Source organism: Humulus lupulus, chromosome 1 (genome assembly GCF_963169125.1).
Source record: "Humulus lupulus chromosome 1, drHumLupu1.1, whole genome shotgun sequence".
In the NCBI taxonomy this organism is placed as follows: domain Eukaryota; kingdom Viridiplantae; phylum Streptophyta; class Magnoliopsida; order Rosales; family Cannabaceae; genus Humulus; species Humulus lupulus.
This window is the reverse complement of record NC_084793.1, coordinates 136,757,981-136,771,571: the sequence shown is the minus strand read 5'-3', so window position 1 is coordinate 136,771,571 and position 13,591 is coordinate 136,757,981.

Sequence of the window (13,591 nt, the reverse complement as noted above, 5' to 3'; positions counted from 1 at the left end):
CGTAGATGTGCATAAGTTTGAGCATCAAGAGCTTTTGTAAATAAATATGCTAACTGGGCATTAGTGGAAACATGAGAAATTGTTAGCAATTTAGACTTAACCATGTTTCTAATGAAATGATAACGTATGTCAATGTGTTTGGTCCTTGAATGTTGAACTGGATTTTTTGAAATGTTAATGGCACTTCTGCTATCACAAAAGAGGGTCAATGACTTTTGGGGATGACCATAATCAGTGAGCATCTTATTGAGCCAGATGAGCTGAGTACAACAGCTGCCAGCCGCAATGTACTCTGCTTCAGCAGTGGAGAGTGAAATAGAATGTTGTTTCTTGCAGACCAAGTTGTTCCCTATATAGAAACAACCCCCAGAAGTACTTTTCCTATCATCTAGAGATCCTGCCCAATCAGAATCACTATACCCTACCAGGGACATATTTGTATCACATGAATACCATAAACCAAATTCGATAGTCCCTGCAGGATATTTAAAAATACGTTTGACAGCAGTAAGATGAGACTGTTTAGGATTGGCTTGATAATGGGCACATAGACCAACACTAAAGGAAATGTCAGGACGACTGGCTGTGAGATACAACAGGCTTCCTATCATGCTACGATACAGGGTTGGATCTACCGGGTCACCAGATTCATCTTTATTCAGTTTAGAGGTGGTGCCTATAGGAGTGCGTGCATGTGTTGACCTGAGTGAAACCAAATTTTCTAACATGGACTTGGTATACTTAGACTGAGAAATAAACATTCCCTGATCTGATTGTTTAATTAGAAGTCCTAGAAAATAAGATAGATCTCCTATTAGACTCATCTCAAACTCACTTTGCATAAGTTCCACAAACCTAGTAACCTCACTCTCACAAGTTGACCCAAAAATTATGTCATCCACATATATCTGTGCAACAAATATTCCATCAGTTAGATACCTGATAAAGAGAGTATTATCTGCACTACCACGGGTGAATCCATTGGACAGAAGATAGGCAGTAAGTCTGTCATACCATGTGCGGGGAGCTTGCTTTAACCCATATAGGGCCTTTTTCAATTGGAAAACATGGTCAGGGAACTGAGGGTCCTCAAAACCTTGAGGTTGTTTCACATAAACTTCCTCTTGGAGAATACCATTCAAAAACGCACTTTTTACATCCATTTGATGTAATTTGATTCGCAGATGGCATGCGATTGCAAGAAGTAACCGAATAGATTCCAACCTTGCAACTGGGGAAAGGTTTCTTCAAAGTCAACTCCTTTCACCTGATTGTAACCTTGTGCAACTAACCTTGCCTTATTCCTTATGACAGTTCCAAACTCATCCGATTTATTCTTGAAAATCCATTTAGTTCCAACAACATTAGCTCCTTAGGTAGGGGTACTAAGATCCACACATCATTTCGTTTGAATTGGAACATCTCATCTTGCATAGCAGCAAGCCAGAACTCATCTAAAAGAGCATCCTTGGCACTTTTTGGCTCAATCTGAGATAAGTCACACGCGAAAGCAATCAGATTTTGTAATTTTCTTCTGGTGACCATGGTAGCATTTGGATTTCCAATAACAATATCAGGGGGATGAGCCTTCTGAATCCAGGAAGGGGGTTCATTTTTATAAAGCTTTGCATGTTGAGACTCCTTTTGCAGAGCACTGGTAACTTCCTCATCACAATTTGAGCCGCTAGGACCTGCTTCTTGTTCCTCTGACGCGGTTGGTTCAGTAGGAAGTGATCCAGACGGAGTGTCAGGAACCATTTGGTTTTGTCTAGCTGTGACTGGAACAGGCGTAGTTAATACTGGAGCTTCATCATCTGCCACTGGTTCTTCAGATTTTTCCAAGTCATCAAATCGAACATTGATGGACTCAACCACTGAACGAGTTCTTTTGTTGAACACTCGATAGGCACGACTGTTAAGCGAATACCCAAGAAACACTCCTTCATCACTCCTTGGATCAAATTTCCCTAAATGTTCTCGATCGTTTAGGACATAGCACACACATCCAAAAATGTGCATATGACTGACATTAGGAGTCCTTCCTTTCCAAAGTTCATAGGCAATATGTGTCATGCCAGTTCTTAGATGAACCTGATTGTAGATATAACAGGCTGTATTAATTGCTTCAGCCCAAAAACGTTTAGAAATGTCCTTAGCATGCATCATTACCCAAGCCATTTCCTGCAAGGTCCTGTTCTTCCTTTCAACAACCCCATTTTGTTGAGGTGTTTTTGGAGCTGAAAACTCATGTTTTATTCCTAACTGATCGCAGAAATCGGAGAACACAGTGTTCTCAAACTCCTTTCCATGGTCACTTCGAAGTCGATAGACTTTCCCAATCTTAGATTCCTTTTCATTTTGGAGTCTGAGAACTAAGGCTGAAAAGAGTCCAAAAGTGTCTGACTTTTCTTTGAGGAAATCTACCCAAGTGTACCTAGAGTAATCGTCAACAAGAACCATGACAAATCGTTTACCCCTTAGACTTTCATTCTACATGGGTCCCATTAAATCCACATGAATCAACTCCAGCACACGGGAGGTGAGTAGCATGTGTTACAGGAGGATGTGAGACTTTTGTCTGTTTTTCCAGTTGGCAAGGCCCACACAACCTATCTCTAGTGACTTTCATCTCAGGTATCTCTCGAACAGCTTGTAGTTTCACAATTCTCTTCAGGTCTCTAAAGTTCAAGTGCCCCAGTCTATAGTGCCACAGGTCTGGCATATCAAGAAAGGATCTGTTGCACAAGACTTGATTGCTTAGCGCATAGCAGTTGTCGCTGGTTCTATTACCTGTCAAGACAGAGCACCCATTAGTTGCAAAAAGACAATGAGTTTTAGAGAAACTTACAGTGTAGTCATTGTCACAGAGTTGGCTGATGCTAATAAGATTTTCCTTGAGACCTTTAACGTACAACACCTCAGTCAATGGAGCTACTCCATTTAGCACCAGATCACCTTTTCCAAAGATCTGACCCTTGTTCTTATCACCGAAGGTCACAGCTCCCTCCTTTCCTTCTTTATAGTTTACCAACACATTTATGTTGCCAGTCATATGTCGGGAACATCCACTTTCGAAGTACCATTGATATTTGTGAAAAGCTGAAAGTGAGGTGTGGGCAACTAATACAATATTCGTGTTAAGATCAGATTTTGGTTTCCACTCACTAGATGACAACTTTCCACTAAATCGATTTAGTTGTTGAAAGCTATTTGGACGATCGATCATAGCTTTCAAATACGCCTGCAACTTGTTGTTGGAGATGTGCCCTGAAAGCATATATAGTAGACATTGTTTTTATGAAATAAATAAATAAATTGAATTTGTTATGCATATATTTTATGGACTATATTGTTCTATGATAATATTATGTAAATATCAGGAAAATTCCTAAGTTCATGTATGTAATCTCAAACACGTATTAGTACGAGAGGATTGTGTTTGAGATAAATGAACTTGAATAGTTCGCAGTAAAATAAAGTTATGGAATCTTTAGATTAATTACTGCAAGTACGGTCCACTAGTATTATGAATACATGTGATCTAGATCCGAATCACTAGTGTGGTAGGACACTTTAGTGGAGGTGCTTTATATATTAGAGAATATATAGAATTGGACCAGATATGTTTATTAATACTTAGTTAAATACCGTTTCGAAGTATTAATTAAATATATCAACTGATGATCATATACAAATAGATCTTAATCCTGAGGTTACTATGAACTCATGTTTATGTTATATGAGTTCTTTGATTCACTTGTTAGGGTCTGTCAGAATGATCAGGCTAAAAACTTTTGTTTTGGGAACTCATTAATATAGATGGCTGGGGACATAGTATACAGATATGGAATCTATACCTTCTCATAAGAGATTGAATGATGGTTCTCTTAAGGGTTGACTTTTGGGACTGAAAGGTTATTGAGCTCAAATTCATAATTTAGTTATGAATTAACCTTCACTAGTAGAGTCAATGGTACTTAAGGAAACAAGAGATAATTAAAAGGGTAAAACGGTAATTTTATTCCCGATTAATTATGAACCATTATTAGAGGGTCAAGTTGTATGCAATGATTATATCAATGGACGCTTTATGATTATAAAGTACTCAGTAAATGAAATGTCTATAATTACAAGAGTGCAGTCTCATATTTATAGTGGAATAATCATGAGATTAATAAATTAAGATTATTTAATTGAAGGGTTTAATTAATAATCTCAAATTTATTGGAGCTTGGAATTATAGGTCCATAGGTCCCCATAGCGGCTCTATCAGCACTGTTCAAGGTAAGAGTTGATATGAAGGGAAAATAGTTTAAAGACATATTTAGGAAGAAATTTGTTCTTCAGGCCAAATATGCAATTATATGATCATAGTAATTAATTAATTAATTACAAATTAGTTGTAGTTAACCAAATTAATTAATATTTAATTATTATATATAATTTTCGAAATTATATTAAATAATTAAATTAATTTTCGAAATTTAATTAAATAATTAATTAATTATAATTTTCAAAATTACAATAAATTAAATATTTAATTTCGAAAATTTGGGTTTAATTAATTAGTAGAATTAATTAAATATCTTTATTTGAGTGGGAGAAAATAATCTGATAAGTTCAAATTGGATTTGAATTTAAAAGATTAATATTTATTCAAATAATTAATTATATTTGATAATTAATTAAAAAGATAATTAATTTGAATTCAAATTTGAATTAGTTATCAGGTTGTTAGATCTTATCTGACAAAGTAATTTGAATAAAATTTGAAAAACAAATATCCCTAGAAATTAGGAATCTACAAGTTCACACACAGTCCAGGACTGTGTGTGGCGTGTAGCACCAGTGTTTTTCAGGGATGAGATTTTCAATTTTATTTATTTAATTAATTAATTAATGGATAATTCAAAAATTGGTTTTTGGATTTTTTCATTAATGGAATAATTAATTAATTAAAAATTAAATTGTAAAATGGTTATAGATTTAATTTTTAAATTTTGAATTTTTTCTGTTAAGTATGACTAATCAAAAAATTATTCAGAAGAGATAAGTGAAGAGAGTGAGACTACTCTGACATTTTCGCTCTGTGAAAATAGAACGATAGTTTTCTCTCCCTGAAAATAAAGAACCCATTCTCAGGCCTATTCTCTTGATCTCATGTGTTTAGTACATCAAGTAGAATCACAAATAAACTATCCTTCATTCTCTAAGTGCCCACACATTTCTTGAGGTGTAGAGAACGATTTGGAAGATCTTGGTGTGAGTACGTGGAGCGGCTTGGATAGGAAGATCGTTCTAAATACGAGAAGATAACAAGGACACTTGATAGGCTTCAAGAGGTATGATTTCTATCACTATCTTGCTTATGATTAATGTATGTATATTAATGGATCCGCATATTTAAAGGTAGTTTAAATATGTTACAAAATTTGTGTTGTACACTGGGCCAACCACACCACCTTTCCGCTGCGTATTAGGAAACTCGTTCCTAACACTTGTAGCATATGGGTCTAATATGTCCTCTTCTGTTACAAAAGTGACAAATGAGAGCAAATCTCTCCTTTTGAACCTGACCATCCAGGACAATCTTCCTTCCTTCGAATCTCAACTTGATGGGTCCAGATGAGACACTGCTCCATTTAGTGGAATCTGGGAAACCAAGACTGAAAGTATTGTGCATTGAGTCATCATGAGTCTTATCTTCATTGTTCTTGGACGAAGAGGGATCATTAATTCCCAAATTTCCCCCTTTCTTGTAAAGCATTTTGTACCCAATGGATGTTCGATCTCCATATGGTTTTTGTAATTGTAAGGTGTGGTTAATTACAGCAGTTCCTGGAGGGATAAACTCAAGAGATTGTCTAGCCCTTATTAAATCTGCAGTCATTTTGTAAATCTCACCGTCCTTCTGATCAAGTTGTTTTGTGAGCTTTTTAACAGTGTCCTCCAACCCATCCTTCTCAGATTCAAGTTGTTGTTTGGCACAAGTGAGACCTTTGATTTGTTTAGCCATATACTCCCATTGAGCGAACATCTCCTCATATGCATGTTGTCTCCATCACTGTCCTCATCAGTTGAGCTTGAGTTTCCATCTTCCTCTTAACACATTGATTGATGACTCTTTGCCACAAAAGCCACCACCTGTTTCTCTTCATCAGACCTGTCACTTGAGGTGGAGCTCTTTTCTTCATCACTATCACTCCATGTAGCTGCTAAGGCTTTCTTCTTCTTAAGAGTGTTGGCACACTCATCTTGAATATGTCCAAAACTGTCACATTCTCGGCACTGTATTCCCTTGTTTTTCTTGTCACCAAACTGCTGGGTTTGCTTATTGTTTCCACCAAAGTTTCTTCTGGGACCATTCTCTTTTCCTCCTAGAAAGTTTTTCTTGTAATTCCTTTTCAAGAATTTAGCATAATTCTTGGTCAGCAAAGCAAAAGTCTCATCAGTGAAACCCTCAGATGCATCTAAGATCAACTTCTTTTCCTCCTTATGCACAAATGCAAGACTATTATCAGCTTTTTCTTTTTCGGGATCTTTCTACTTCTTTCCTTTCTTCCACCAGGTGAGACTCATTTCATAGTTCTACAATGACCCAATTAACTCATCAATATCAAGTTCCTCGACATTTCTCATTTCTTCTATAGAGGTAACTTTTGACATGAACTTTCGAGGCAGAACTCCAAGCACCTTGCGAACCAGTTTTGTGTTTGAGTAAGTCTTTCCAAGTGCATAAGATTCATTCGAGATATCGAACAATTTGGCATGGAACTCCGCTACAGTTTCTTCCTCCTCCATAGACAGATTTTCAAAGGCTTTTGCCAAAGCCCTTAGTCTAGACTTCTTTACAGCATCAGTTCCTTCATTTTTTATTCTCAGCTTCTCCCAAGCTTCTTTGGAAATTTCACAGTTGGCTATGACTTTCAGCTGATTTGTAGAAACTGCATTAAAGAGAGCATGCATAGCCTTTGAATTAAAATTGGCCCTTTCCATCTCTTCTGTAGTCCATAGACTATTTAGGCTTAACAACCTCATCTTCAACAACGGTTGGACACTTCCATCCATCTTCAACAGCCATCCACACCCATTCATCAACAGCTCTCAAGAATGCACGCATTTTTGTCTTCCAGTAAGGATAATTTGCCCCTTCAAGCATTGGGGGTCGAGATGTGGAACCTCCTTCTCTGAACATCTCCATTCTGTACAACAATTAAACAAAACAAAAGACAATATATTCCCAGAGTCGGAACTCAAAGAGGGTCAGTGTCAACTAGAGAACCCAGAGAAACAAGAATCGCGAATTACACGAAGTCAAATAAAAAATCAATTTCAGTACACAAAAGATAGGAGGATCGAAAGAAAAACAATTAGAACAACCTGTCTCTCATACCAATTGAAAAACCTAAGGTTTAGCCTATCTTTTCAGTTTTACAATATTCATCTAGGTTGTATCTTGAAATATGTTTGAACATTAACAACACAATCATAAGAGTTGACACACGAAATTACAAGCTTCGTCTGCACTGAAAACTCATTCCAGCCGACTAGTGCTTGGGTTCCCTAAACTAGGGTAGTAACTCTCACTATATTCAGAAGTAATTTTACATAAACCAATTCAAGAATCAATATGTAAAACTGTACAATCTATATCAAAATACAGTGAAGCTTTTTACCCTAAACAACCAAATCCCTTGGTTATAAATGCAAGATCCCCTTGCTTCAATGTTGAACTCCCTTCAACAATATCTCAAATCCGAAAACCTTCGGATCTAAAGCATCAAGACCCAACTGAACTCCTTCAGCAATCACGGCTTGATTCCAAAGCTTGCACAGAAACCTTCAACCATCTTCTATGGAGTTTCTTGCCGAAATCTGCAAAAATCAATAGAAGAAAAAGAAAGGAAACAAACTAAAAACACACAAACACAATCTATCGATCAAGGAGAGTTAGTTGTAACTAATTAACTAGGCCAATATATATCATTGACTGCAATTAGGTATAACCCAGAACCAACTAACAGCTGTTACTCACTAACAACCTTACTTTACACACATGCTGACGTGGACACTAACTAAAAACGAATAAACTCCCGACAAACTAAAAGACCATTCCAGACACGACTGGACCTAATTTGTCATACCTAAAATATTGATCCTTACAGTCCGCATAAGTGGTGGGTTAAATTTTTCTTTCTTTATTGATTATGCTGCGTTTGGGAAGTTTGTCTTTATTCCCAACAGCACTTAGGGTGGACACTGATTATGTTTGGATAGCAGATATTCCTGCTCCAATTCATGTTGTTATTGTAAATGAGCTCTCTCATTAATAATAGCAAATAATATTACACGAAAAGGAGAGACCAGCACTAGGCTCTATTTTACGAACGAAAATCTTTTATCACAAAACCTTCTGTCTCTTGTCTGCCCCTTTAATCAGGTGATGCCACGTATTAATGTTTTTTAAAACTCACGTGATCCATCCGTTTGGCATATCTCCGTTTCTACTATCCTAAACTTAGTTAATAGCATAATTTAAAAAAAAAAAAAAAAAAACCAAAAACAAATTCATTAATACTTTATTTTTTAAATAAATTATTACTTTATCTCATGTACTGAGATGTCAAATCATCTGCACAAAATTATAATAAATAAAAAATCATTAAGAATAAACTAATTATGAATTCAAAAAAATATATATATAAAATGTTAAAATCAAAATTTACTTTAACAAAATAGAATATTTAAAAATTGACTTCATCAAATTTCATTTGTGGTGCAAATGATTAAATGAATGAATCTAATTTATTTATCCATAAAACAATGAGCTGAAGCTATATTATTTTTGACAAACAAAATATTTTTGCACGCAGATTTCGTTTATTTTTTCTTTTTATTCAGATATGCAGAAGCTTTAATCTATTCATAAAAAAAAAAAGGGTTTTAGAGTGGTATACCTGACAGAAATATATGAAAAGTCCGACGGAGAACATTGTTACATATTAATATATTTTGTTTTCTTCCTACTTAAAAAAAAAAATCTCTGCTTTTAACAAATTGTTCTTCCATGAAGAGTTTGGGCATGGAGTATCTCCATCGTTATCAGTTCACTTAAGAGACTATCAATAGTCTATATAGGCCGAAGTACTGATAACCAGGCCCAAATATCATTAGACCCCAAGCCCACTCGAAGAAAGGTCCAGAACTGGTTAGATGAAGCAGCCGAAATAGCTAAGTGCACTCAAGAACAGCCAGAAAATGCAGCAAGAGAAACTGTTGAGGCAAACGAAGGGAACCGACTGAACAACACAGCGCGTGAGAAAAGGGCACGCACACAACCGAGATGGATGAAGGATTTCGTGATGGCCGAGACGCGTTGAGCAAGAGCAAATGGAGAATAACCAATTTCTGTTATATTGTTGTAATTGCCGTTTGGCTTAGTGGTTGGACATATATATGTTTTGTAAGTATTAGACCATTTTCTTATCATGAATGAAGTAATCTGAGAACTTGGGAGATTTGTACTGTCTCAAAGAGTACTCATAGCTATTATTGGTGCTTTCACAGGTTCTTCATGAAGAACGACGAGATCGCCGAACTCCTGAAATCTATGGAAGCCAATTTCAAGCTTCATGCTGACGCTCAATTGGAAACATTCACCTCACTGCTGGACCAACACCGCGCGGCCACCGATGAACGTTTTGGTCAATTTTTTTCCGCCTCTCCGCACGGTCCGTCAGCTTCGCCGGTCTCGGGTCTGCACGTGGGCAGCGACGGTGAACCGAGTCCACCTGCCTCACGCGGGGTAGGGAGCGATGCTTCTGCCAGAGACTTGAATGCACTGTTGAAGACTCTTCGAGTCAAGGTTCCCAAGTTTGATGGCTCTAATGTTGAGAATTGGATTTATAAGATCACTAAGTTTTTTTATTTGCACTCGGTTGCCCCGGAATTACGTCTCTCTGTTGTCGCATTTCATTTGGAAGGGGGACCAGCCACTTGGTACTAGTGGATGGAACGTGGGGGTTTGCTTCTCTCGTGGGAGGTCTTCTTATTGGAACTTCAGAAGCGCTATGGGACTTCGATTTATGCGGATCCCTTGGGTTGCATCGCCAAGCTTACTCAAACTGGGACTGTGGATCAATATCGCACTGCATTTGAAGAACTCATGACACAGATTACTGGTGTGCCTGAAACAATGTTTCTCAATTTTTTTTGTGTGGGGTTTGAAGCTGCCTATTCGTCGTGAACTGCTCCTTATGGCTCCGACCGATTTAGCTGACGTTATGGCCAAGGCCCAGTTGTTCGAAGATCGCCATGCCGATTTATCCAGTGTTGTTCGTCCTGATCCGTTTGCTGCAGGTCCTCTGAGTCGAAAGGTCACTGGGTCAGATCTTCTTGGGGGTACTAAATCTGTCTCTTCTGGGCCACAGAGCACTGCAGGGTCCAATTCTACTGTGAAATCTTCGGGGTCCTCTACGAATCTGCCTGTTAAACGTCTCTCACCCCAGGAACTCAAGGATCGGCGTGACAGAGGATTATGTTTCACTTGTGATGACAAGTTTCACTATGGCCATAAATGCAAGAACCGTGTCCTTTTGTTGTGTGGGTATGAGGAGGAGGACATTGACTCACCGGAGGTGGCCGAGGAGGTGGAAGAATTGGCGGAGGAGGTTAGCCTCCATGCTTTGTCGAACTCCGTGAATCCCCACATTTTTCGATTACGCGCTCAACATGGCTCACAATCGTTAGAGGTGTTAATTGATACTGGCAGTAATAATAACTTCATCCAAGAATCTCTGGCCGATACATTACAGTTGCCATGCGAAACGACTAAGGCCTTCAAAGTTTATATGGGCAATGGGCAGTTCTTAACGTGTACCAAGTTATGTCAGGCGGTGGAACTTGTGCTACAGGGACACACATTTCACGTTGACCTCTATGTACTGCCGATTTGGGGTCTCGACATAGTCCTCGGTATGCAATGGCTACAAACTCTTGGTCCATGTATTCATGATCATCGGGCACTGACTATGGAGTTCACTTGGGTCGGGCAAACAGTGAAGTTAGATGGAAATCCTGAGTGGACGGCGAAGCAGATTTCTTTTACTCAACTCACGTCCTTAATGCATGAAGGCCAGGTCCGTTGGTTAGGACGTATGAACCCAGTGACGAACCTCACTGTTGAACCTTCCCCAGATTCGGCTCAGCTGAACGTTGAACTAGGGCTGTCCAATCTGCCTTCCTCGCTGGTTGTGGCTGCCCGACAGTTACTTCAACAATTTTCTGCTATTTTTGCACCCCCACGGCAGTTGCCTCCACGCCGCACTATTGACCACCGTATTTTTTTACAACCCGGCTCTAGACCTATTAATGTACACCCTTACCGCTACCCTTACTTCCAAAAGGATGTCATTGAGAAGTTGGTTCTTGAAATGACGGAGGCAGGTTTCATTCGTCATAGCACGAGCCCTTATTCTTCGCCGGTCTTACTAGTGAAAAAGAAGGATGGTACTTGGCGGTTTTGCGTGGACTACCGAGCCCTCAATGGGATTACTATCAAGGACCGATTTCCCATTCCCACCATCGACGAACTATTGGATGAACTTGGTGCTGCCACTGTTTTTTCTAAGCTGGATTTGAGAGCCGGGTACCATCAAATTCGCATGGATGGAAGAGACGTGCACAAGACAGCCTTCCGAACACACGAGGGACACTATGAGTTTCTCGTGATGCCTTTTGGGCTCACCAACGCACCTGCCACGTTCCAGGCAGCGATGACTCAGGTTTTTAAACCTTATTTGCGGCAGTTTGTCATAGTCTTTTTTTATGACATTCTGTTATACAGTGCCTCCCCAGCCGAGCACCTCCAACATTTACGTTTGGTGTTTCAATTGTTGTCTCAACACCAGTTTTTTGCAAAGGCCAGCAAGTGTTTGTTATTTCAGACTTCAATTGAATATTTGGGGCATATTGTGTCAAGGAAGGGAGTGGCAGCAGACCCCTCCAAGATTTCGGCCATGGTGGATTGGCCTCTACCTCAAAATATCAAACAACTTCGTGGGTTTCTTGGTTTAACGGGGTATTATCGTCGCTTCGTGGCTCATTATGCATCCATCGCCGCCCCTCTCACAGAATTACTCAAGAAAGATAGCTTCGTTTGGACAGAGACAGCCACCTTAGCCTTTAATAATCTGAAAACAGCTATGGTTTCTACACCTGTCTTACAACTGCCAGATTTTTCTAAGATTTTTATCATAGAAACTGATGCTTCTAATGTAGGTTTTGGTGGAGTGTTGATACAGGAGGGTCATCCTATAGCGTATTTCAGCAAGAAATTGGGGCCACGCATGCTTGGAGCTTCGGCATATGACCGAGAATTGCGGGCAGTGGTTGAAGCAGTCACTAGATGGAGGCAATACTTATTGGGCAGGCCATTCATTATCCGAACGGATCACAAGAGCCTCAAAGAGATTCTTACACAGGTTATCCAAACCCCGGAACAACAACATTGCCTGCGAAAATTATTGGGTTTTCAGTTTTCTATTGAGTATAAGGCTGGCAAGGACAACTCTGTGGCTGATGCCTTGTCCCGTCAAGATGAAGTACCAGTTTCGCACTTTCAGTCGGCACTATCGGGGTTTACCTTTGACTTCTTACATGATTTGAAGCGTGAAAATGATACTTGTGCAGATTTAGTTGCCATACATGCGAAGCTCCGCAGTGGACATCTTCCTAACTCACCTTACACATGTCGCGATGGGCTGTTACTTCACCGCAACAGATTTGTTCTTAGTGATTCTTCATCTCTCAAGTTACCACTGCTGCAAGAGTTTCATGCTTCGCTTGTAGGGGGTCATGCAGGGGTCGAGAGGACTTATTTACGCTTGAGTGCGAATTTCTTTTGGGTCGGAATGAGGAAGGATGTCCAAGCATTTGTTGCTTCATGTTTCACTTGTCAAACCATCAAATACTCCACAGCCGCACCATATGGATTACTTCAGCCATTGGAATTACCGGAGAGGGTTTGGGAGGATTTGGCTATGGACTTCATAGTGGGTCTTCCTAATTCGCATGGGTTTTCTACGATTTTAGTGGTTGTGGACCGTTTCACAAAATATGGGCATTTTGGAGCACTACCCACTCATTATACAGCCACTAAGGTAGCTGAACTTTTCTCTACAATGGTCATTCGTCTCCATGGACTTCCTCGCTCTATTGTGTCTGACCGAGACCCTATATTCACTAGTAATTTTTGGCGGAAGCTGTTTGAACTTATGGGTACTCGACTCAAAATGAGCACTTCCTTTCACCCCCAAACCGATGGTCAATCGGAAGTGACTAACAGGTATTTAGAGCAGTATCTTCGGGCTTTTACTTCAGAATACCCAAAGAGATGGAGCCAGTTGTTACAGTGGGCCGAGTATCATTACAACACAAGTCATCACTCGTCCATCGGTATGACTCCTTTTCAGGCTGTGTACGGTAGACCCCCTCCCTCTATTCCTATGTACACACGCGGTAGCACTTCGGTTCAGGCGGTTGAGGATGAGTTAATGTTGAGGGATGCCTTATTGTCTCGGTTAAAGGAGAA